The sequence below is a fragment of the Diorhabda carinulata genome, chromosome 8, assembly GCF_026250575.1.
Source record: "Diorhabda carinulata isolate Delta chromosome 8, icDioCari1.1, whole genome shotgun sequence".
Taxonomy (NCBI): domain Eukaryota; kingdom Metazoa; phylum Arthropoda; class Insecta; order Coleoptera; family Chrysomelidae; genus Diorhabda; species Diorhabda carinulata.
Window position 1 is genome coordinate 4,314,560 of NC_079467.1, and position 24,659 is coordinate 4,339,218.

The window sequence follows — 24,659 nt, forward strand, 5'->3', positions numbered from 1 at the left end:
AAATTTTGTTTGGTTCTATAGTAGGCTAAGAATTTTTCAATATATCCTCGTATATCATAAAAAGTTCTTCACTCTTTTTAAGCAAGAAAAGCTTTAATGTGCTGCATTTCAATTTTTATTAAATTACTTTTATTTCTGTGAAAGTTTCGAAGCTCGTCTATCTCGGGTAAACAATGAAATAAAAAATTGGCCCTCTTTTGAAACACGCCGTCCTAGGCTTCAACCTATTCAGCCTGTTGGTGAATCAACCACTGATATAAGTTCTCAAGTTCAGTTTTTTGCTTTATTCAAATCACCTACCTACCTACCATGAAAAATAAATAAAAAAACATGATCCAATATACCTTAAGTGGCATCAAAATCCTTATTTGCACAGGCTCCAGTAGCCGGGTAAGATAATCTTGAAAATTGGGGTTACTAGTCAAATTTGCATAAGAGAAGGATGTAACTTGATAAGATATTGTTGGATATTACAACATCGTTACCTTTTTCAATGAAGATAATCATTTATAAGTACTTCATAATAATGTCGCGAGTACTTGGAGAAATATAAATCCACGAAAACGTTTTATTTTCTTTCAATAAAGTAACGAGTACTGTATATACCTTGCTAGATTTATAAATAGGCTGAGTAGGAAAATAGTTTTTCTTTATTTAAATGGAATATATGAATTTGCCTGCACTAAATTTCCAGCCCTCTGGCAGATATTTGTGATCGAAGAAATGCGGTAGTAAAAGTGCTTCTGCGGTCACTCGCTCGCATTTCTGCTCTTGCTCTTCCCGCTCGCACATTCCTTTCGAAAACCACGGTTACAACTTTTCAAAAACTACGTCGAATAATGACCGCCGGCGCCTAAGGGTAGTAAATTTTGAATACTGATTCTCTTTGATGAAGGGACGAAGGAAGGAAATGCGAAAGATTGAAACTGCTCAATTATTTGGAATCTATTTAAATGGGAAAATGATGTATGTGTTTAAAGGAAAATACTTCGAATAAGTAGATGAAATTGAAAATTAGCATTTTATTTTTTATCGGAGATAAAGTGACGTCAGGAGACATACAAAAAGGTGTTTTAACGTTTCACGTGGTAAAAAGTAAAAAGTTCATTATAAAAAATAGAAATAAGACGAGATAAACTCCTATCTTATACAAACCTTCTACTATACGGCCATAAAAACAACATACAAAAATGTACAAAATTCATCCTTTGAGATAGATAGAGCATCCTTAAGCACCTCCGCAGCCCTATTACAAAAACAAACCAAATGAAACCAATAGATGCCGAAAAATGGAATCACGCCCATAATCATTTTTATGGGCGTTATTACAAAGATAAAGGAACTTCAAGGAAACTCAAATTCAAAGTTTTGTTCGTCCCTTAAGAAATTCACCAGAAGACGGAGAAGTTACGACTCTTTAAGTTAGAATAAACAAATTATATCGTATGGGGTCTTCGCTAACTCGACAAATTCTCTTTACATATAATTAAAATATCAAGTTGTAAAAAGTTTTTCATTAAGACTTTTCTTTTTTTTTAATAGTAGAAGATTCCATGGAAGAAAATTTTCATATATAGAGATGTCTGTCTCTATTCGGAAAGAAAACATCCCCGAGTGGCACATTTCTCATTTTACAGAGGCATTGTTTCACGACACGTAATATTTTAAAACTCCGATATTGTCTTTTGCCAAGTAATACCATCAGCAAAGAAATTTCTCTTTTGCCCGTGACACTTATTATACTCGTATACTAAAAAGTTTGGAACAGAGAACAGTTTCAATAATAATTTTCTTATAAATATAGTCCGCTTGAAAAAAACACGGTAATATAAAATGGAAATTTCGGAAATTTTTTACATGAATCTATTTTTTACTATAGTATGAGTCCATTCCATTAGAATTGTTTGTCGAATAAATATTATGTATTTCTTTAATTTTTTATTTCTTAGACCTTTTGATATATTAATGCATCAAAATGTTCTTGATTTTAGGTCTCTTCTGTTTAAAAGTTAGTTTTAAAAAGTGTTCTAATACGAAAAATTAGTTTTTCCTTAGTACTTACATCTCAAATAAGTAGCAGTACTTAATCAATCAAATTATTTGTAGTTTTATTAGAATTTACAAAATAGAGCTATAAATTTTAGTTAAATTATTTAGATCTTTTTTATCATTAATATCTTTTTCTTTTTTATAAATATTAATAATTTCTAAAAATTCTCTTTTTCGTATTATCGTATTGATGACCTCTTAGTCTATTTTCTAAATACTGAGATGTCTGTCCTATGTAGATAGCATCATAATTAGTACAAGTACATTTGATATATAAAATTTATTTTTTTATTTTTTGATGTTTTAGATGATGCAGGTGATTTATTGATTAATATAAATACGCAAAGATAAAGACTTAAAAAAGACGAAACGACAAATTTTATCTATCTTTTAAAAATTATCCTAAAATCGAGAACATTTAGATGAATTAATTATTTTTATATAGTACGACAAGGAAACGTTAGTTGACCAAAACTCTTTTAAATTTAATGATCAAGTTGACATTATTCCATACCAGGATCGAAATAAGATAACAAGGGGTAATTGTCACCCTCCGCTTCGCTCGTTCAAACACACGTGTTTTCTATATACATTTGTCTTCATACACCAACCACAATTTACACAGGATTTGGAAACGTTTTTGGTCTAATTTCCAATGAAATTGCATCGTCGCCCGTTTCTAGGAGTTGTTACTCATTTTCACGTCGCTATTTGTGACACTTTCCATAGAAAAATACGCACACAATCAAAACGCAGTATATTCTTGAAGTACAATTGAAAGAGAGGGACGCCAATTCCCGAATTCTGGCTATTTTAACTATCTGCTATACCCTATTTTTAAACTAGGAGGATCATTTTAGGAAACCTGGCTGGAGATCCAAAAGCGCAGGGCAGGATCCTATTAAAATAAAAAAAAATGTTCCCACATTCGACAAAAAAATGATGATGAGACAGTTTTTACTATATACTTGGTGTTCTATAAAAATTTACTTTAGTTTCATTCAACAGGATTGATATCAATGTACTTTGTATATGTTAACTGGTTCCAGCATTTTTATTACTTTATCTCTGTTTTGATTATATTCTGAATATATGGAAAAAAAACTCATAAATAAAATATATTTCACCAATGTCAGTCTTTCATATCTCTATTTACGTTAAGTATATATATATGAAATTCTCGAAATACAATCTGAATTCCATCTTCCATTGTTACTTTTTCATGTTCCTATAGAAATTGGTTTTCAACTCCACGGTTATCTAGTTTAGACCCGTCGTTTCGATATTGAATCTTCAAAAAATGTAGTCCGAAACTTTTACTGGAATGATATGAGAAAAAAAATAATTTTTGCAGTCAAACACAACTTGAGTCCTAAGTGTCACATATTTGAATTTGCATTTGTTTTGGAAACGATTATTACACCTACTGAATTATCGTGGATTTAGAAAAATATTGGTAAACTGAGATTTTTAGAATTTTAGAAACTACAGAGATTTGTATAAGTCAGGCAATGCTCTCAAAAAAAGGAGGTATCATGGGTCAGTACTCTTTTGAGGATCACGTGACGGGCCAAAGTTATCTGGAAATCCTCGAAGATTTATTTTTTACGAAGGCAAATGGACAACGATCCAACACTCACACACATACGTCATTTCATGCAGAATGGAGTTTCCTCACTGCGCGTTATGTCTACGGGAGTACCTTAATCTTCATTTTGAATAATGGATAGGTAGACGAGGATTCCTTGAGTGGCTCGCACGATCATGTGATTTTTTCCTGAGGGACCTTCTTGAGAACCACGTTTTTGCAAGAGAAGCACGTACCTCCAAACTGCAATTGAAGAATAATTTGTAACTTTTCTCGGATAGTTTGACATACTTTGCAAAACATGCCTCTCAAATAAGAAATGTTTATGTGAATGCATGATCAATATGGGCATCAATTTAAACACTTACAGTAACCATTTTTCGAATCCTTTCAAATCCTATTTCAAATGAACTATGTGTTCTTTAAACCGGATATTAATGGATCTCTTAGTCTGCCCAATATACTTTCGGTCACAATCACCACAACACAAATAAGTTGTGGTGATATGAATATTCCCGCCTAGGACTTTTTTCCCGCTGGTTTTAATTTTCGCGGGAGGTGGCTTATTGGTGGGAAAATTTAGTATAAAACAGGTAAGTCAAGTTATTAGATTTTAGCTTACCTTCAGTCTCTGGAGACGATAACTTGGTTATCGAAACGCGCGTCAGACAGTGAAATTGTTAGTGTTGGTGTAAACAGTGGATTCATTATGAATATCACTAACGGATCCAGGAATTCCAACTTAGTTAACCGCCAGTACTGAAAAGCAGTTGATTCAAACAGGACAGATTAAATAATAAAGATGTTTAAGAAAGACGGAGAATCAAAATTATGAGAAATATGCGAAAGATATGCTAAGGAATTCAATTTTACGATCGGATAGTGAAGCAACTCTGAACATAACCGATTTTAATGTCCGAAGTCACGTTAGCGTTTCGAGAGAAATAGTGATATATCTTTTGTTTTAAATCTGGGGTACTGTATGACGCATATTTACTCTTTCAAATGATAGTCGTGTAAAAATGTACAAAAAAACTAGAAACCCATTTGTATACAGCACAATCATCAGATAGATGAACAATGGAAAGGTATAATGATTTAAAAACAATTTCGTGGAAGTGCCGACCTGCATATTGTACAGCACCGTAGTTAGAATGCCGAAAGCGCGTTCTAGGTATTAATCTTTTGAGAATATACCAAATTGGAAGGTACTTGAATTGAAAATTGAAATTGGAAAAATTTCCAATTCCACATCCATATGGGGATTTGACGCGAGAATCAGGGAACATATTTTGTAATCGCACCAACAATTTCCACAATTCCGAGAAAACTAATACAACCTCCTTAACTTCCTAATAACATGCAATTAACTTAGTTCGATATATCTCGTACACGTTTTAGGAAAAACCAACATACTTACACGGACCCAGGCGAGACATTTTGAATTACTATTTCTCGGGACAGCGAAGCGAGCATATGTTCAACGCCTACATTTCGGCGGAGCTACGCTGCTCCTAGAGATTCAGCAAAAGCGACTTGGTTCAGTTTTTCGTTATGTAAATATTTTTGTGTATTCTATTTTGTTGGTATTTATGCATATAAAGTAGGTTTAGGTAGTTATCGAAGTTTGATTATTGTGCAACCCCTTCACAATCGTCGATCGTAAGGTTAGTGCTCATACCTTTAAGATAAGATTTGAAAAAAGTGTATCACTGTACATGATAGCGCGAAATAATTTTCATATTTTGAAAAAAATCCAAAAAATACAATACAACAACAACAAATATGATTTTAAACAGTTTGAATTTCGTAGAACCCATTTTTTAGAAGATAAATATAGGCATTAGAAGAGAATTTTGGACGACAACAAAAATGCAAAATGAAAATGCATTTTTTGAAAAATGAATTATCAATCGTTGATGTCAATGTATTTATTCTTTTGGAAGGATCTACTTGCGTAATTGAATATTGTACTTTATAGAAATTAAATTTTATTGTATTCTTCAACGAAAAAGTTATTTTTGAATCGTGGAATTTAATAATAAAAACAGAAACAATGGATCAATGACATGTTTTTGTTTGACGTTTGACTATCACGAACAGACCTCGAAATTCCTGGCGTGTCATAAATATCATACTTCATTTCTCTACGCAATAAAATGCGATTGAGAAACTCAGGTGGTCCACTGCCAAACAAAGAAAAATCAAAATCGTAAAATTTTCAACAAAGGACTTCACACAATCCAATTTTATCGTTCCGCATATGTTCACGCCATCGGTCCCTTTTAGAATACTTACGTTCTTTTTACACGCCAGATATTTGCCCCATTCTCATTTATGAAGGGTATTTTATAGTATCAAATCTGTATCTACGAAATATCAGACAGAATAGTTTAAAAATACAAGGGTAAATCAAAAGGAACTAGTAGTAGTCGCAGTAAATCAATAGTTTTTTTAAATATTTCCACTTGGGAAAAAGTAATCTATGCGGTAATAAATATTAGCGTAATTGACATATACAACATTTGCATATATTGTACAGGGTTGCTTGAATCTATCGAATCTGATACTGCCATCATAAAGTTCGAAATTTTTAATATGGAACTTACTGAAAACGTGTTGTCATATGAGTACTATTTGGATTGTTTACAGATAATTAAACGTATGTGCTATGCATTAACTGGTATTGGAAGATCATCATGTGACATACCGTGAGATTGAAACTCACTTGGGCTTTAGTTCCACTCGCAATATATCATGAACATTTGGTTGTCATGGGTACCCATTGGATACCGCATTGACAATCGCTCAGAGAAAAGCTCGTGTCGATTAGTGAGTGCAAAGGAATACTGAAAAAATTCAATCACGGTACTTCAAAAGACGTCTATAAGCTCGAGATAGACGATGAATCATGGATCTATGCATATGAATAAGAAAATAATCAACAATCGACTGTAAGTATAAGCCAAATCCAACAAAAGTTGTTCGCACGAAGTCTTTCGAAGTAAATAGTCGCCAGTTTTTTCAGAATAACTGGAAATGTCGCCACATTTCTATTAGAGCTACGTAGAACGTTTGAATCTGATTGGTACACCAACATTTGTTTGCCAGTAGTGATAGAAAAAATCAGGGAAACCAATCGCAGAAGACGAATCATTCTAACACATCAGTTCAAATAAAAACATGAATTGTTGGGTCATCATCCGCCGTTCAGTCCTTATTTTGTACCTGAAGAAGCGGTGATGCGTTCAAATCGAATGTTTCGGATTTACCTCAATCGGAATGGAAAACTGCGTCGAAAATTGGTTCAAACGCATGCAAAAGTGTATTGATCTTAATATTTTTAAAAACATTAAAGCTATATCCAATTATAAATATTTGTTTTTATTTGTCTATCTCAAAACTTCAGTAGAAACTCTCGTATTTGATTTTGTATTTTTAAAATATGAGAGAGGCGTAAAAATATATATTTCTTCAAAGATATATGGAATCACAATTCAGAAACAGAATTTGAACGGTTGAACGTGATTCCTGTCCTGTTCAATTCCGAATATCTAGCCTCCACCTGAGCTCTTCTTGAAATATCAAGTTCAAGCTCTCATACTATCTTTTTGATGGTCTGTCTAGTGTTCATCGCGTGTTTGATTCCTGGTTTTCTGTCTATTAGTTTTTTTGACATTCTTTTGACATGGTCTATCGATCCTCGATTACGTTCTCTAAACCATCTCACCTATCCTAAATTCTTTCTCTAATATTATGACTTCTAATACTATCGCTGATGCCCACTTCCTCAATTTTTCTTAGCATTTTCATTTCGTTGTCAATAGGTCTTGCGTATGTTTTGTAAATTCTCATTTTGTTTTGTGTAGTCATCATAGTTTTTGTCCATATTATTTCTTCCAAATATTCGCTGAGCCTTGATAGTTGCTAATCTAAGATAAATGAATTCCATCGTTTATTGTAATTTGTCTGCATCTAGTTTACATCTTATCTCTGGCTATGGCATAGTAAAAGTTGAATCAGGGAATGCGGGTGGTCAACAGTTGGTTGAATCTTGAAAAATAGCAATATACCTGAAAAGGGTAGAAGAATAGCTAAATTCGTGGGAGCAAGATCAAAGAGGAAGGTGGATGAAGGGATTAATACCACGCGTGCAACCTTGGATATTATCTTACACAATTTCTGTCTAATCTTGGGTATTTTGCGAGATATCTGCACACGATATGCCAGAGGAATTCTTACGAATACCCTTACTGCAATGGAATCCAGGATGACGCTGTATATACGTTTTTCGACTGTGAAACATAAACGGTGAATAGAGAAGAATTGGAATGGCACATCGGAGAACTCTTAGCAGACACTATTGTGGTGAAGATATTCAGAGAAGAGAATTAGAATCTGGTTTCTCAATACTCGAGGTAACGTTTTTATCCAGTTTGTATTCGACTGAATAGCCGGAAGTTTTATTTAGTAGTGGAAATGACAAATTATTTTGTTGTTGTCTAGTTTATATCTAATCTTTGGTTGATTTAATCTTATTAGTTGGATTGCTCGTATTATATTTACCTATCGTCTTCATTTTGTGTAGTATCTGCTACATTATTCTCTGCTACTAGTACTCCATCATTTACATAACATAATATGTTTATGTTTAAAGATAGATCTCCCATTCTGTAAGCAGCGTTGACCTTGTTAATGGTTTGAGGTCAACATAATTAAAAAACAAAGGCTTATTTCACTGTTTTGATTTTTCTATTAATTGACGTTAACGAATATTGTGTACACCATCAATCTGTTCTGTTTAAACGTTATTCTTCCGACAATGGAGCGCACAGTATAGTAAAATTAGGAAGCAAAATGATTTCCACTTTAACAGTTGGAATAAGACTAAAGGAAATCCTGTTTCTGCACCGCTACTTACTACAGGTTAAGATTTGCTAGACATCATGCACAGTGGATGAGAGTATTGTTCACAGATAAAAGTCGAGTGAAATCTTGAAATCTTCAAATGGTGATAGAGTGGTAATAGAGTATCGCATACCTGGAGATTGTACTTCTTCATTACATGGAGGAAAATGATTTATGAGATGTCCAATTTGAAGGTCTGCTTGCTGCTAGTTTTTAAACCTTTTAGACAGTATAAAAGTACAATAAAACAAACCCTTTCAATATATTATTTTTGTGTAATGATTGCTTTCCAGCCAACTGATACTAATAAAATAGAAGACATATTCTTTTTATAAAGTAAATATTAAAGATACTATTATGTAGTAGATCGATATCACAGAGCCACGACAATCATAGATACGAGAGTCAATTTCAAACTAGAAAACTTTTTTGAACTTATAAACCAATAAAACAATTTGTGCTTGCAATAATGTTATAATTGAGAATTATTCCACAATCCAGTAACGAAAATTTGTTTTGATTATATTTTGGCGCCCATTCGGTTATGTTTTCAGCTCGGATACAGTAAGGGCCGTATTACCGTACAGGATGTAGATTCTAATCTAAGGCTTATGACTTATTCCACTGGGACCTTTGGAGATCTTTCGTGATTGTGTACCATTTTAATTATATTCTATTGTTTAGTTTCATTAAAAAGGGTATATTACTTTTTTTATCAGAGTAAATTTTAAATTATATTTTGTCAACAATTTCGCTCGCATTGACTTGAGTATAAAGATTTATTAGATATATATGAGTAAGAAAATAAATTATAGTTCAAACGTAAAACTAAAAAAAGTGCTTCTAACAATAATAAAACTAAGAAGTTGAAAAGAATTCTTTGCACAAGAATGAAGTTACTGATGAGAAAATTAATGTTATTGCTCTCCAAGACAATTTTGAACTAACTTTGCATTTTTTTAACCAATAGTCCGGGGAATGTTCGAATTATTTTTTCGATTACTGAGAATTATTAACCAAGTAGGAGTACTACATTATTCCTTTCTCTCCCTAAGCTCGAAATAGCTCTCTATGGTCAATTGGACAGTAGTGTTTCTCGATGGATCTCTTAAGTAAGTGACTGAAATATAAATGCGGTGTCTCTAGGATAGCTTAACTGAGAAACCTTATAGTGTATAACCTACATTCGATTCGTATTCCGAGTCGTCAGAATTAATTTTCCGTTCTCGACAATGACTAGTTATGTTTTCCTTTGGTGTTATCGAAACTTAGTACTAGATGTCAGTCGTTATAATTTTTTAATAGTTTTCATTTAAAAAGGTCATAGAAATAAATCCACGTTTTTTAATTTGATTATCACTGAGAGTCTATTTTTTACATTTTTTAAACTGTATTTGATTTTTTACGTTTTAAAAGAACTAAATCTAAAAGTGTGTTTATCATTGCTTTCTAACTGTATTTTATTTATTGGTTTTCAATTCAAGTAGTTATTTTAAACCCATCTTTTGAGGTTGTCGATGCTGTTTACTTTTTCTGGATCTGGATGTACTCCTGAAAATATGCATTTATTTCTGTTTATTGTCAAGTTGTTGTTTTTAATACTATGTCATGTCCTTGCTTGGTATTGCCAAATACAAGGATATCATTAATCTCTGATGTTTATATTTCCAGAAAATTTTGAATGATTCCAATTTCATTGATGATGTTTTGAAAATTTCTGATGATGAACTAATTTCAAAGTTAAGCATCTTGTCTATAAATAAACCTACATTGGTTTAAAATGTGGTTGTGTATCTTGACTCTTCATTTAACATTAGTTGATGGTAGCCATATTCAAGGTTAATCTTACTGATCATGGTAGAGATTCGTTTAGCTGAGCTATAACTACATCAATAGTTGGTATCCTATTTGGCATTTTTGTGATATTTACCACGAAATAATATCTAACCTATGTGGTTTCCTACGTAATTATATTTAAAAAACGTGGTTGTCGATTTTATATTTATAAATATCAAGAATAAACTTCGACTAGTTAATTATATTCATATTATTCTCTTTAGTTTTGATTTCAAATGATACCTTTAGTGGTTCGTGGATGAATGTATGTTCAGAACAAAGGATGCGCATTTGACACGTCCAAAAGGTATTCAGAATACATTCGGAATGTGTCCAAGTTATCTACTACGAACGAAGCTAGTATTAATATAGATTATTTCTCATTACTAATGAAATAATCGATTATTTTCGAAGGTTCTGTGATATTATAACTGAGGGTCTTGGAGGAAGAGGGTAACAAGTCCCTAAGTTACATATTTGAGTTATTTCAAAATTTACATTCCAAGCGAATCCTGAAATCGTAAATATTAATTATATACAAAAATTTTTTGCAGTACTATATTTATATAAAAATGTATCAAAATAATCATACAAACATACAAAAAAATATTACTAGAAAACATAAAATTTATTTTTGGAGAAAAAATTTTGTCGTTTTCAACTTGAAAGTTAAGTATCATAAATAATTTTATTGGTTTGCAAAGAAAAAAAATTATTCAAGTTTTGAATCCAATTATAACTGCCGTTTTCTTTCATCACCCATCATTTTAGTGGGACCACGCTCTTCCGTTTTCTTCACTTTTCGATAATAACAATAAATATATGGACATTGGACATGGATATTTTCCAAGGAAGCCTCGTCATGGGTTTGGATCTACTGATTTTATCTTAGAACTGTTTCAACCATTTTTCATGTTACTGAATATCGTCAAAATGAAAAACTCCAGTAAAAGAATTGGGTGATAAGCCAATATTTACTTGAAAAAGTTACTACTGTCGTGGTTGAAAGCGAATAAGCCACATGTTTTTTAAACATACCGTAATATCACTTTTTTTACTAGATCCATCATCTGATCCGATGTCCGATACAGAACTATCACTGTTATGAAGCACTTTACGTTTAACACCTGCTGAAGTTGTCGACGCTATGTTAAATCACTTGTGGCCTGTTGACGGATTTACGTAAAAACAGGTCTTGGGCTCTATGACTAACCGTATTTCATAGAATCTCAAGATTTTGCGAATTGTGGCTTGTTAGTCTCTTCCTCCAAGTTCCTCAACTGATTTAAGTAGTAGTAGCAGTAGTAGTAGTAGTAGTAGTAAATAGTGTCAAAATTTATTCTGAGTTTTATACTGTCGATTCATCTTCTACAAGTACCATACACTTTACAGCGTGTAGGTGTTCTCTTGTCCAAAATTTCTAATCTATTATCTGAAGGCATCCCTCTTCTAGACGACGAAAAATTGCTGCCGCATCCTGAATGCGACAACAGTCTTTTATATTCCGTAGCCAGGAATGTTGTTGACGCTCTGGTCCTCTCCTTCCGTCGATCTTTCCCGTCAGTATGAGCTTGAGAGTTGAATATCTTGGTCCTCGCAGGATGTGTTTCAAATAAGATACTTTTCGTTGTTTAATTTCTGCGATGAGTTCTCTTTCCACACCCGCTCTCCTCAGTACTTCTTTATTCGTCATGGGCTCCATGGGATCCGTAGAAGTCTGCACAACAGCTACATTTCCATTACTTCTATTCTGTTTAAGCATCTCACTTTCAGGTACCAACTCTCCACACCATACAAAAGGATTGGTCAAATATAACATTTTATCACCCTCAACCTAAGGCTTAGGGGGATTAAACTTTGTAAAAGCTGTTTAACTTCCTCGTCGCAATCCCATTTTTCAGTTAACGTATCTAAGGTATTTATTGATTCTCTCTCTGTTATTTCCATTGACAAGTAATTGAGCTTCAGCGTATTGTTATCTGCTTATAACCATTATTTTGGTGTTATGCGCGTTTATTGTGAGTTCGTATTTCGTTCCAATTTCGATGATAGAATTGACTAGCTCTTGTAGGTCTTAATGCCTTTTTGATGGTCTTTTAATGCCAGCTAAAAAATTCGTTCTACGTATATGTTGAATAGCATGGCTTAAGAGTATGCATACCTGACGGACTCCTTTAAGTATCTGAAGGTGTTTCGTAGTTAGTCATGTCATGTCGAATGGAGTCAAACACTTTTTGGTAGTTTATAAAGCAAACGAAGACATCTTTTCTTTGATCACAGCATTTTTGAATGAGTAACTGCATACAGAATAGCTTCCCTGACCCCTAGCCCATTTTTAAACCCAAACTGCGTTTCACAATTAACCTCTTCGCACTTTTTAAATATTCTTTTGTGTATAATCTTCAAAAAAGCCTTGAGTGCGTGGCTCATCAAGCTTATCAGTCTGTAGTCTTCACCAGCTTTGACACTGGGTTTCTTCGGGATAGTCACAAAGGTGGATTTTAGCCAGTCTACTGTCGATAGATAAACATATATCTAATTACTTAATTCTTAGACCTTCTTATATGTTTTTCTACATATGTGATATTGATTTTAGGCGTCTCTTATGTTATCCACGAAAACATATAATCTATATATACATCGTAAGAATATAAAGGATGTGAAAGACCCTAACCCGACCAAAATATTTTATCCACCACATATTGTCTATCAAAGAATGTACTTATCTGATTTTTACAGTTCATATATAGTAAGAAAATGGTGGCCATAAAAAACTTAGGTCACATACGATCCTAATAAAACATTTTTATTCATCGAACAAATACAAAGAAATTTATAACTGCGTTGAATGCATTCAGATGATCTAGGTAGGTAAAATTTTAATCATTGACATAAATTAATTTCAATAATCAAATCATTTTTGCAGTTCGATACAGTCCTGAGTTTCCTTCTAGATACTGAAATTTATTGGCGTTATAAAAGGGATAGGAAAATGAACGAGCGCCTGGCAATATAATTTCATTGTCTTCAACAAACAGTTATTGTATGGATAGACAAATATTGGAGCAGTATATAGACTCTACGTTTAGTATGGATTTTGTGCGATTAGTTCCTTATTCAATATATGTATGTGTTTGTAAGAGAAATTTTAATCATCCTGCAAATTCAACTGGGTGTTTATAAATGTTTACAGCTTTATAATATTCAACTAAAATTACATTTATAAATGCTACGTAGAAAAACAACTTAAACAGTTTTCTCTAGAAGCTTATTAGTGCTTTATTTGAGCACCATTTGTCCACAGCACACATAAAGTTTAAAGTCATGTTCTTCTCAAACTTTGATTAGGGTGTGTTACAACAGCTCATTCAATCCTGTTTCTTAATTAAAAAATGTAAACTGGTAATGAAGGCCCATACAAACTATCCTTGAATAAGACCGAGAAGTAGAAATCACATGACGTTAGATCTGGTTACCGTGGAGGTCATGCAAAGCAAGCTCTGATACTTTGTGATCAGTCGAGCGGTCGCGTACGTCGTTATGCCTATGAGATGACAGACCATCTACTGGAAAATGGAGTAATGTGGCTCATGTTCTGATGGACGATCTATTGTTGTAATGTATGAAGGGTAAGTACTAAAAAAGAAAAGGCTAGTAAACTTTCCGCCAAGGTATGATACAAAAAACATTTTAGGTGAGTCTCTCTTGAGGATTTACTGAATCTCAGATCCGTACATTATGACATGTCCACTGATATTAGAGATCGATTCATCACTAAAGACCATATAACCAATCGAATCTTCATCATTATACAACATTTCAGCGATATTTGGACACACAATTCGTGATATATAGGATTTAGAGCCTGTAACAACTGTAAACGTTGAGGACGTAGTTTCTTTGAAAGAATCCAACAGTCGACACAGGAATCACTAATTGCGAGTAACTATCTAAACTCTTTGGGCTAAGAGTAAAACAATATTTCGTTCATTCAACAGTGTCTTCTTTTAACTTTTTAAGATTAAAAAATTAGTAGCAGACAACAGCCGGCTGGAATATAAAACCTATTTTTCTGTTTTTTATGTTTTCCTCGCGTGAAAAATAACTAGCTCAAACGGAACTTTGTGAAATTAAGTAATTACTTGCACATAATAAGTATGAATTTTTTCAATTATGGAAAATAAATATTTTTCGAGATTTTACCATATTTCTGCTTATTTTTTGCGTTGAGGTGTCCAATTTCAAATGGTATAATGATATCAATGCTTTGTTGTTATTTAGCAGCTCAAAATTGAGAAAAGTCGAAAAAAAAATTTCAAATTTCTTGTCAAAAACTTGTCTATTTTTTTTTCATTGTTTCCAATTTTTTAGTATTTTTACGTTAATAATAATATTTTGATGAAAAAACTTACTTTGGCATAAAACGTAACTTCATGAAACTAAACATTTACGTGGAAATTAAAAGTACGTTAACAATATTCATAAGCAACATGTTTCTAAAATTTTACATGCTTTTTAAATTATTCTAAATATATATAATAAAATACACGTGAAATTTATTTATATTGGTTACAAATTCTTTACTTTAATTACAAATATATACTTATATGATATTGGTTGTATACAGCTTATAAAAAGAAAAATCAATTGTTAAAATCTAATCAATTCTAGGCCCCTTTCGTTGGGTTCGTTTTTTCTACGTCGTTTTGGGCGGGCATTTCAAATACCTGTATTCTTTGAAATTTTGAATTTTGTAATTTTGTTCGACTACGTAAGAGTATTTTTTTTTATTTGTTATTTTATCCAATTTTGGTGTTGTGTCTAACAAGTAAATTCAGCAAACGAAAGTGTGAAAACAAGATGGAATAATGAATTACATTTATGAGATCTAATCTTCTAGATTTACTTGTGTACCAATAACAGAAAAGTACGGTAGCATAATATATATACTTAGTAATCAATTACAACTCCGAAAAAAAAAGTCATTGATATCGTTTCGCACCTTTAACATGCCCTATAGACACTGGTCGAAAGGGCACAGTGTGACGCCAATAAATAACTTCCTAACAATGACATTTGTTTTCTAGCTAACATTAAAAATAGTGCTCGTATTAACTGGGAATATCCCTAGAGAAATCGAACGTAGTATAGATACTTAAACAAATTTTTACAAAATCAACTGATATCACCAAATAATTTTGTTAATTACCACTTTTGAAATGTTGAATAGATCTTAGATAACAAACATTTTTGAAGTTGACATCATACAAATTCCTCTTGACACTTGTATCTTCTTCTTTTTATCGTTAAATGTTGTCAATGAATCTTCTCAATTGAAAGTACTAAATCCTTTCATCTATCGCTTTACCTCATTTCTCATAGTCTTTTCCTTTTCCATGTCATTTCATTGATATGTCTTGATTCCTCATTTTAAAGTCATGATTTTCATCATTCGTTATGAACAGAGCGGGTCGATACATGAGGAACCAAGAGACCACGGTACACGTGAACCAGTCTATGCAGGACGATCCCTAGGGTCTATGCGGGATGATACAAAGTTGTCTAAGCGCCAGCGTTTAAATGTTTGACCATACTACGGACAACTTTGCGATGGATAGTGTAGCTGGACTCCAAACTACATCTCTTTAAGATCCATGAATTGTCCGTTCGGTTTGTAAACTTTTTTTCCCGAACGAAAACCAGTTTCACTTCTTTTTATCGTTATATGTTGTCAATGAATCTTGATCTTCTCAAATGAAAGTACTAAATCCTTTCATCTATCGCTTCACCTCATTTCTCATAGCCTTTTCCGTTTCCATGTCATTTCTTCGATATATTAACTTGATTCTTCATTTAAAGGCATTCTTGATTAATACTTCAAGGTATTTCCACCTTCCTGTTATTTTTTCATGTTATACAGAGTAAGTCATAAAATCGGTTCTCGGTAATTTACTCACAATGGATTGGTTCATGAGAAAACAATGATTTTCATCATTCGCCATGAACAGAGCGGGCTCGGAGTATGAAGAACCAAGAAACCGTGGTACATGTGAACCAGTCTATGCAGGATGATCCATAGTTGTCTATGCGGGATGATCCGTTTAAATGTTTGGCCATACTCCGAACAACTTGCGATGGATATGTAGCTGGAATCCAAACTAAATCTTTTTAAGCGTTCGAACGCTTTGTAAATTTTTTTTTTCGAACGAAGCCCACTTTCACTTCAATGAGTATGTCAAAAAACTTGATTGCAGGTTTAGGAGTAGATGAAGACGAAAATTAAAACAGCAAAGACTTTCCTTTTAATCAATGTTTGCCACTATATATTTTTTCATTCCTTTGGAATCTTTTTATATATTGTTTAGCATTGTTGCTAATTTTTCATCAAAAAACTATTTCTACTTACGTAGTTCTAGTATCTAGTTTCACTAGTTGGGCTTGTTAAATATTCTTTCTGAACCATTGTTTTTTTCTATTTCTGGTATTCTATCTTCATCGCGATTCATTTCATTTCATCTCCTCTTTGCATTTTTTTGTATTTTATCTTTATATTTTTTGGCATTACGGCTCTATATCAAAATTGTTGATACAGAAAAGAAAAAGAATTGACTACAATTCTTTCTACAAGAACATTGAAAGTATCTATAATTTTTAATGAGAATAAATTCAACAGTTTCCATATTTCATTTTCTCAGTAAAAACGATTTTTATGTTTGTGATAATTTTTAATAAACAAACTTTTTTCAGGATGGCAAGGCGTTCACTAAAATATACAGTTATCGGTAATCCGTTTTGAGCTATATCAAAAATGGGGGATTTAAATGATATGATTGATGACAGCTAACGTGTAAAGTACAGCAGATACATCATTGTCATCCATTTTAACAACTAACAATAAATTCGCTAATTTAAAAATAAAAAAGTAACAAAACCCAGCTAATCCCACCACATTTTCATATAAACCAACACTTTATACGGGTAGGTATATTTGGATGCATATAAAGTGATATTAGTACGGCGGCAAAAATAAGTTAAATATTTCAATCAACGTTTGAATACTATCGGTGTAATCATAGCAGGCGTATAAATTAGGGTGTCAAGTACAATGCGACCCAAAGAATCTATTGTGTCATTATATTCTCCCTCCTAAATAATATTTACTCCAACCTAAATAGCCATCATTCAACTGCAACAACTTTCTGTGTTTTTTCTAAGGCTTTCGATTGTGTTAATCATAATATTTTAATTAAAAAATTACGAAATTAAGAAATCAGCTTGTAAGGGTTGATCCAATGATGTCTTCTTGCAAACTAATGGAATGTGTTCCTTGTTTCTTGTGTTTATCAACGACGTTGCCTGTCTAGACATCAGTGGTAAAATATTTCTCTTTGAGAATGATTTTAGTTTCTTCTGGAGCAGCCCTGATGTCACGACACTTCACAGGATCATATCTAGCGATTTAATCACACTTAATCATGATGTGATTCTAATCATTTGTACCCGAACGTTTCCAAAACAAAAGTTTGGTCAAATTAAGATACGTTGCAATCTTTTGTACTGAATAACACCATCTTTGACGTCGTTGAATCTATAAAATTCTTAGGGCTTGTTAAAGACAAATTTTTTGAAGTGGGACTCACTGCCAGATCTTCTTTTGAACATTCAAATTATCGATTCATTGCTGATTTTCGGCTTCCCAATCATTACCATACACTTCTCTACTCAATATAGCCCAAAATCTCAAGGAATTCTCAAGGAATTCGCTGAATAAAATGATCACAAATGTTAGAGAAACACTTAAATATTATAAAAACCTTGTCATCGGTACACTCAGGCATTCACAAACCTCGAAAGGCAATTAGATCGATTATTTCAACAATTTTTACATCTAGTTATAATATTTCTAGATTGTTGACGAATGAGTTTGGTATCCTACCTATTAAACCTGAGAGTTTTCCAGTGAAGAATTCGTTAGAGTTTATCAAAAAAGTGAAGACTACAGAAATTCAAGATTAGGAAATTTTAATCTGCGATCCCGCAGACCTTGGAGTACCTTGAGGATTTAATGAGATCTAATAACTTGGGAGCTGATGTAATAGAAGAATATTTACAGTATGGTTTAGGTATGTGGATGATATTTTCGCCATATTCAATACGAAGAAGGCAAATCAAAATATACACTATAAAGTTCACCTATGAATTGGAAAATAATGAACATTTTTAGATACTTCAGTAATTAAAAATCGCTACATGCAGGTATATCCAGGCTGATTGTTTCAAAAATCCAAAATAAGATGGCCAGTGTCCATTTTCTGGTACATCGGTTAATTAACTTTCTACTTACCATCGAGAGATGCAATAAGAAAGAGACTTTTAATGACCATGTAGCTGTACTCAACAGTTATGATAAAAAATTGTAAATAGATTAATTAATCGTCATATGTTTAGGAAATCTCCATGTGAAACCACGTTTTTCCTAGCCCACAATTAAAAACAAGAAAAATTTACTCTGATTTTCAAAAGAGTGGGTTTTAAATTGGTTTATAAATCCAACAATTGTAGGGCAGTTCTAGGGATGAAATCCCAAATTTGGAAAAGAGTATACATGAAATTAGCTGTGGTAGCTGTGATGTTATATTGGGCAGACTAAGAGATCAGTTATTTCAGGTTTAAAGAGCACATAGCTCATTTAAACTATAGACGGACTGGAAAATCGAATATTGCCGATCACGCTGCCAATCATAATCATGACATAAATATTTGTCATTGATTTGTCATACATTGATGCCAAATGTATCCAATATTAAATTGTTGGATGCATTTGAAAGCATTGAAATTGCTAAATGTAAGAGTAGCTTAAATAGGAAGAAAAAGTATAGTTTAGTAGTCAATAAATAAATGTAAAGATTCCAGCAAAGAAGGTTTTGCCGCCTGGTATTAATTTTCGCGAGAGAAGGTTTATTGGTGGGAACATTTAGAATAAAACAGTCAAGTCATTGGGTTTAAGTTTACCTACCAGTCTCTGAAGATTATAACTTGGTTTTCGAAACGCGTGTAACTGTGAGTATTGTTAACCGTATATTCAGTATGAATATCACCAAGTATTCCAGACACTCTAACTTAAGAGGCTAGATGCGGCTGAAATATTATTTCGTCATTGGGATGATGTGTATTGATAAAATTCAAACAAACCTATCACATGCCTCACTAGTGTTTTCTATGGTAACTACATACTAAGTTATTTAGAATTTAAAGAAGTTAATTAATTTTTTTCGAAAATTTTTGTTAAATACTTTGATAGTGTTCTTTCAGTGTATTAAATACAATTGCCACCGTACTAAACCGGTCCCCGGTTTAAAAAAAGACTGAATTATATCAACCATTCCATCACTGTCATCTTCTTTCGAGGACAACTGACATTTTTTTATGTGTATCACAGACCCTCATCACAATGAATAGATAGCAAGGGTCCCCTTGCAATCAGCAACCTTATAACAAGGGCTTAACACTCTTCTGTGTATAATTCACTTGCCTAACGTGCCGCTATGAAGATAATCTGGTTGATTTACTGTTATCTAATTTACTTTAATCTTGATAATCCCGTAAATGAAGTGACAAAAAGGTTGAAACGGAAAACTCAATGCATTATCCTGTTTTTGCTTTAATTGACTTGAACAGAATTTAGACAAGCCAATATAAATCCAATTGCTATATAAGATGATAACCATTTTATAACGTCGTTGCAATTGATTAATGAAGTATTTAATTTCATAATTTGTATAGAACGTTGAAAGAAATTTCGTGTTGGCTTCAATACACATCAGGTAGATTCTGATAACTGATAACTGAAAAGATAGTTAGAAATCTCAAATTTTTTGTACAAGTAAATGAAGAGTATTCCAGTATTAAGATTTCAATTGAATAGAAAACAGTTTTTAGAATCATAAGGTACATATGAGAGAGTTATTTAAGGAATAACACATAGGATAAATGGCCTCCACGGCTTTGCGTACACAATCATTTATTGAAATTTTCTATGACCATTCTGTAACGTAATTTGGATCTCCTTCTTTAATGGACGCGTGGTTGTGGGCTTGTTGACGTAGATATGTGATTTTAAATAACCCGGTAAAGAGAAATCTAATGGTTTTAAATTACACGCTCTAGGGGGCTAATTCTTATCACCGAAACGACCTGGAAATATTTCATGCAGATTTCTTGTATTCGATAATACAGAAACAGCATACGAGATGCTGGGACACATACAATTGGCACCCAAAACGATGCGTAATGCTGTATAATAACTTTCAGTGATTGTAGCAGAGTTGTAGACGGTCCCTCCGCAGTCAAGCTTAAACTCATCAATCATTTGTAAATGTTTAGAAAACTTGAGTAATTTGTACTCCAGTTTTTCAATACTAGTGATATGAGTAGGTTGGTATTTTTTCTTCAATATTTTTGATCGAATTTTATTTACATTGTACTTCTTTACTTTCACAACTTTTCTCAATATAGAAATAAAGTTTTAGGCTGGAATTGAGTTCTTCTTGAGGAACATATCGCTTTCGTTTCCGATATATTGAATAGCAACTCACTTGTTTTCGGCCAAAGTTCTATCGTGGCCATTGTTTTCGATGTTATTATGTGTTGTAATATTTTTTCCTCTGCAGTAAATAACTGAGACATCTGCGTATAGTCTGCATTTTACTGGTAATTAATTCAATTGTTCGGGTTTGTTATTATTAATATGCTCTACAAGCCATGTAGGCCTAGGGCAAGAATGGCAATATCACATAGTTTTTTATATTATATATCAAAATCCTCTATCTTGCATTTTCCAAACAATATTTTTCCATTCTTTCATGTTCAAAGCTTTTTCTCTCCAATTCTGAACATTATTATTTTTTTTAAGTCTTCCATTACAAAGTCATACTAACTCTTTCTTGGTCTCTTTTCCCCTATTGGTCTTCTTTTCAGTAGCTTCTCCATTCCAATATTAGTCCTTCTCCTCCAGCCCTCTTCTGTGTTTACTCCTCCGTAGATTCCTTTTAGTATCTTCCTCTCCCTTCTTTCCAGCATGGCTTCATCTGCCTTTTTAATATCCATGTCTCACATGCATATATTACGGCGGATCTTACTACCGTTTTATATATTCTTATTTTTGTTTTTCTTGACACGTATTTTGACTTCATCGGTGATCTAATATTTCCGAATTTTTGTGTTTCTTTAGTTATTCTGGCTTTCAGTTCTAATTCTTCTATTCTCTTGTCTTCTATTACTACTCCTAGATACACAAAGTTGGAAACTCTTTCGAGATTGTACTCTTTGTGTCCTGGTTGTCCTAAAGGACAAGTAATCTTCTGTTTCTCTCTGTGTATCTCCTATGATCATATATTTTGTCTTGTATTAATTCATTTCTAGTCCAAATTTTTGACTTCACCTTCCAATTTTATTACTGCTTTCTTTAAGTGTTTCTTGGATTTTGCTATCAACGCTACGTTATCTGCGAAAGCTAGACATTGGCATTCGTTACTGAAGATTGTCCCATCGCTTTTAAATTTAAAATTTTGGGTAATTACTTTTAAAACCATATTAAATAACTTCGGGTTTGTTATAAATACATATATAATCTAATTTTTTTATTAACAAAATCTCTTATAAAGTAAAATAGATTTTAACGTCATAGAGGCGGTGTAGTGTCCTCTATTATATCATACAGTAGTAGTTTTCATATGAAATCCGACACAATCTAAAAATATTCAAATATACTAGGTCATATATTCCGAGAGTGTGACACAAAAAAAGGCGACACAACAAACAGTACCTACCATCCACTCGACGACAATAAAAGAAACAAAAGTATAAGTTTTACGGTACAGTTACATTATAAATCAAGCCTCGATTGTGAAGGGGTTGTTACATTTGCCCTCTTCACGAAGCGTCAACTGCGATGCACCTTTTTTCAAGTGGCGTAAAAAAATGTAGCATTAGGTTAGAGAATTTTCAAACCAGTATAGAGATGTGATTATTGAAAACGGTAAAAGAATTTTTATAGCATGATTGGTAACATCGTCATGGTGACAATCAAGTTGTGGTACAAAATATACCAGAAGTTGTTTCTGACCTTCAGATCAATACTTGTCTGAAGGAAACTCGGCCCTGACACCATCATCGACTATTTATATGTAAAATGTTTTCTCCCACCACCCTTCGTTTGTGAGGGACATCTTCTACTTATTTTTTACATATTTCAATCAAATTACAATTAAACATCCGAGAGCAAGATATAAAATTTATAACAAAGTATATGGCAACATTGCTACCATATAAAAGTATATAGAAACTACAATAAAATAAATATATCTAAGAATTTTTATAAAAATATAAAAAAGGTATATTCAATCGACGACAAACATTACACCGTACGAAACTGGCCTCTGCGAGAAAATTTTACCCTTAGTAAGAAAAATATTTAATTGGCACCTTTGCACATCTAACTTGGATCGATCAAACCAAATTTCCTCCCCTTAGAGAAGCTAAAATTAAGGTAGATGTTTTTTTATGTCCTCAAATTAGACAATTTATTCAAGATTCGATATTTATTAAACACCTCCATCAAAAAGACAACTTGCTTGGCTTGCATTCCAAAACGTGTGTTAGAACTTTTTGATTACCCACAAAACTCATGGTTGCGTCACTCACGTCGAGGAATTGCAGTGTCATGGGATATAATATGTCTTTTCAAGTACATTTCCTTTACTCGCACCTGAACTTATCCCCTGAAAACGACGAGCAGTCTCCGGTGAACACGAGGAACGTTTCCATCATCAAAACATCGCTAAGATGCAGAAGAGATCATCGGGGAAGTGGAATGCAAGCATGTTGGGGGGTAATGCTAGTTTCTGGAACGATACAGCTGCACCTCAGGGTATGAAAAGCAAGCACCAAGTGCGATATCCCGCCGAAAATGGTGGGTGATTGAAGAAACCGGCAGTTATATTTGGATTGAACTTGATTAATTTTTTTTTGCATACCAGTGTAATGATTGAGAAGACAAGACAGATGTTGAAAATGTTTCATTTCTAGAAATATCCCAACCACCTAAAGCAATAGCCCAATCAATATTTTAACATGTTCTCCAAACTTTTAAGAATTGAAAAACGAAAACCAAGTAAACAAAACAAAAGTTGCTGCACAGAAAATTGAAAAACCACTTATTTCGACAATTTCAAGGAAGAGTGGACAAAAACTCATTGTTCTAAACTGTAAATGAGTCTGCGTGACAAAACTCAAATAACACAGAAGAGTTCCAGGGCAATAGTTTAGGACCACCTTTCAGGGGAATGATGAAGATAAAGGGAATGTATTTAGGATTATTCAGAGCTTCAAAATTCAAAGACAATTGGATTCAATGCATGACCTGTCAATAATGGGTTCATTTGGAGTGTACTGATTTGACACTAAATTAAAAATATTCATTTTTAACACACCTAACGTGTAAAATCACATATTGCAACGAATTACATTTTAGGTTCGTTTTCTTCAATTCTTATTTAATATAATTTTCTTAAACTTGGACTAAGTTGGAATTTCTGGAGCCGTTGGCGATATTCATATTGAACAAATTTTTTAAACCACCATTACACCAACACTCACCATTAAACTATCTGACGCACGTTTCTATAACCAAGTTATCGTCTTCAGAGACTGTGTTAGTCAGTGTAATTGTGAGTGTTGGTGTAGTATTAATGTTTCGTGGAACAATTTTAAAAATAATCCTTTTAAGACACTTTCCCCTACATTAAAGGATTTGAATCATGTTTCATCTTACCTTATTTTATATTTTGTAAAAGTATTCCAGGAACCCCCTTCATAATGCTTACCTAGAACAAATAGATTGATTTATAATCATGAGCAATGATTAATGTTTTTGATACTTTAGAAATATATTGAAGAACGTAGTTTAGAGCTAAATTATATTTTACGGTGGATGGAAAACGTACTTTTTTCAATTTGCGATGTACCTCATAGATACTAACGCGAGAGTATAAAAAAAATTTCGTTGCAACTTGTACGCAGATATGAACTAACGTGAGTCAGATTCAAACAAGTTATTTTTCTTTATTTGGTTGTGAAAACTATCGATAAATCGTATTTGTGCACCATTTGGTACGGCCCATAGTAGCTAAAGCTATAACCATTCAATCACATTTGACAGATTTGTCAGTTGATCGCGTGTTCCATGGTCTACCGGACAAAGGACAAGAGAAAAACGACA

General features: G+C 32.9%; 1 protein-coding gene across 2 annotated transcripts in view; it reads right to left on the bottom strand.

Moving 5' to 3' along the window:
* The window catches only part of LOC130897384 (rap1 GTPase-activating protein 1), an 848,316-nt gene that overhangs the window by 511,283 nt on the left and 312,374 nt on the right, over positions 1 to 24,659 (bottom strand). The window lies entirely within an intron of this gene.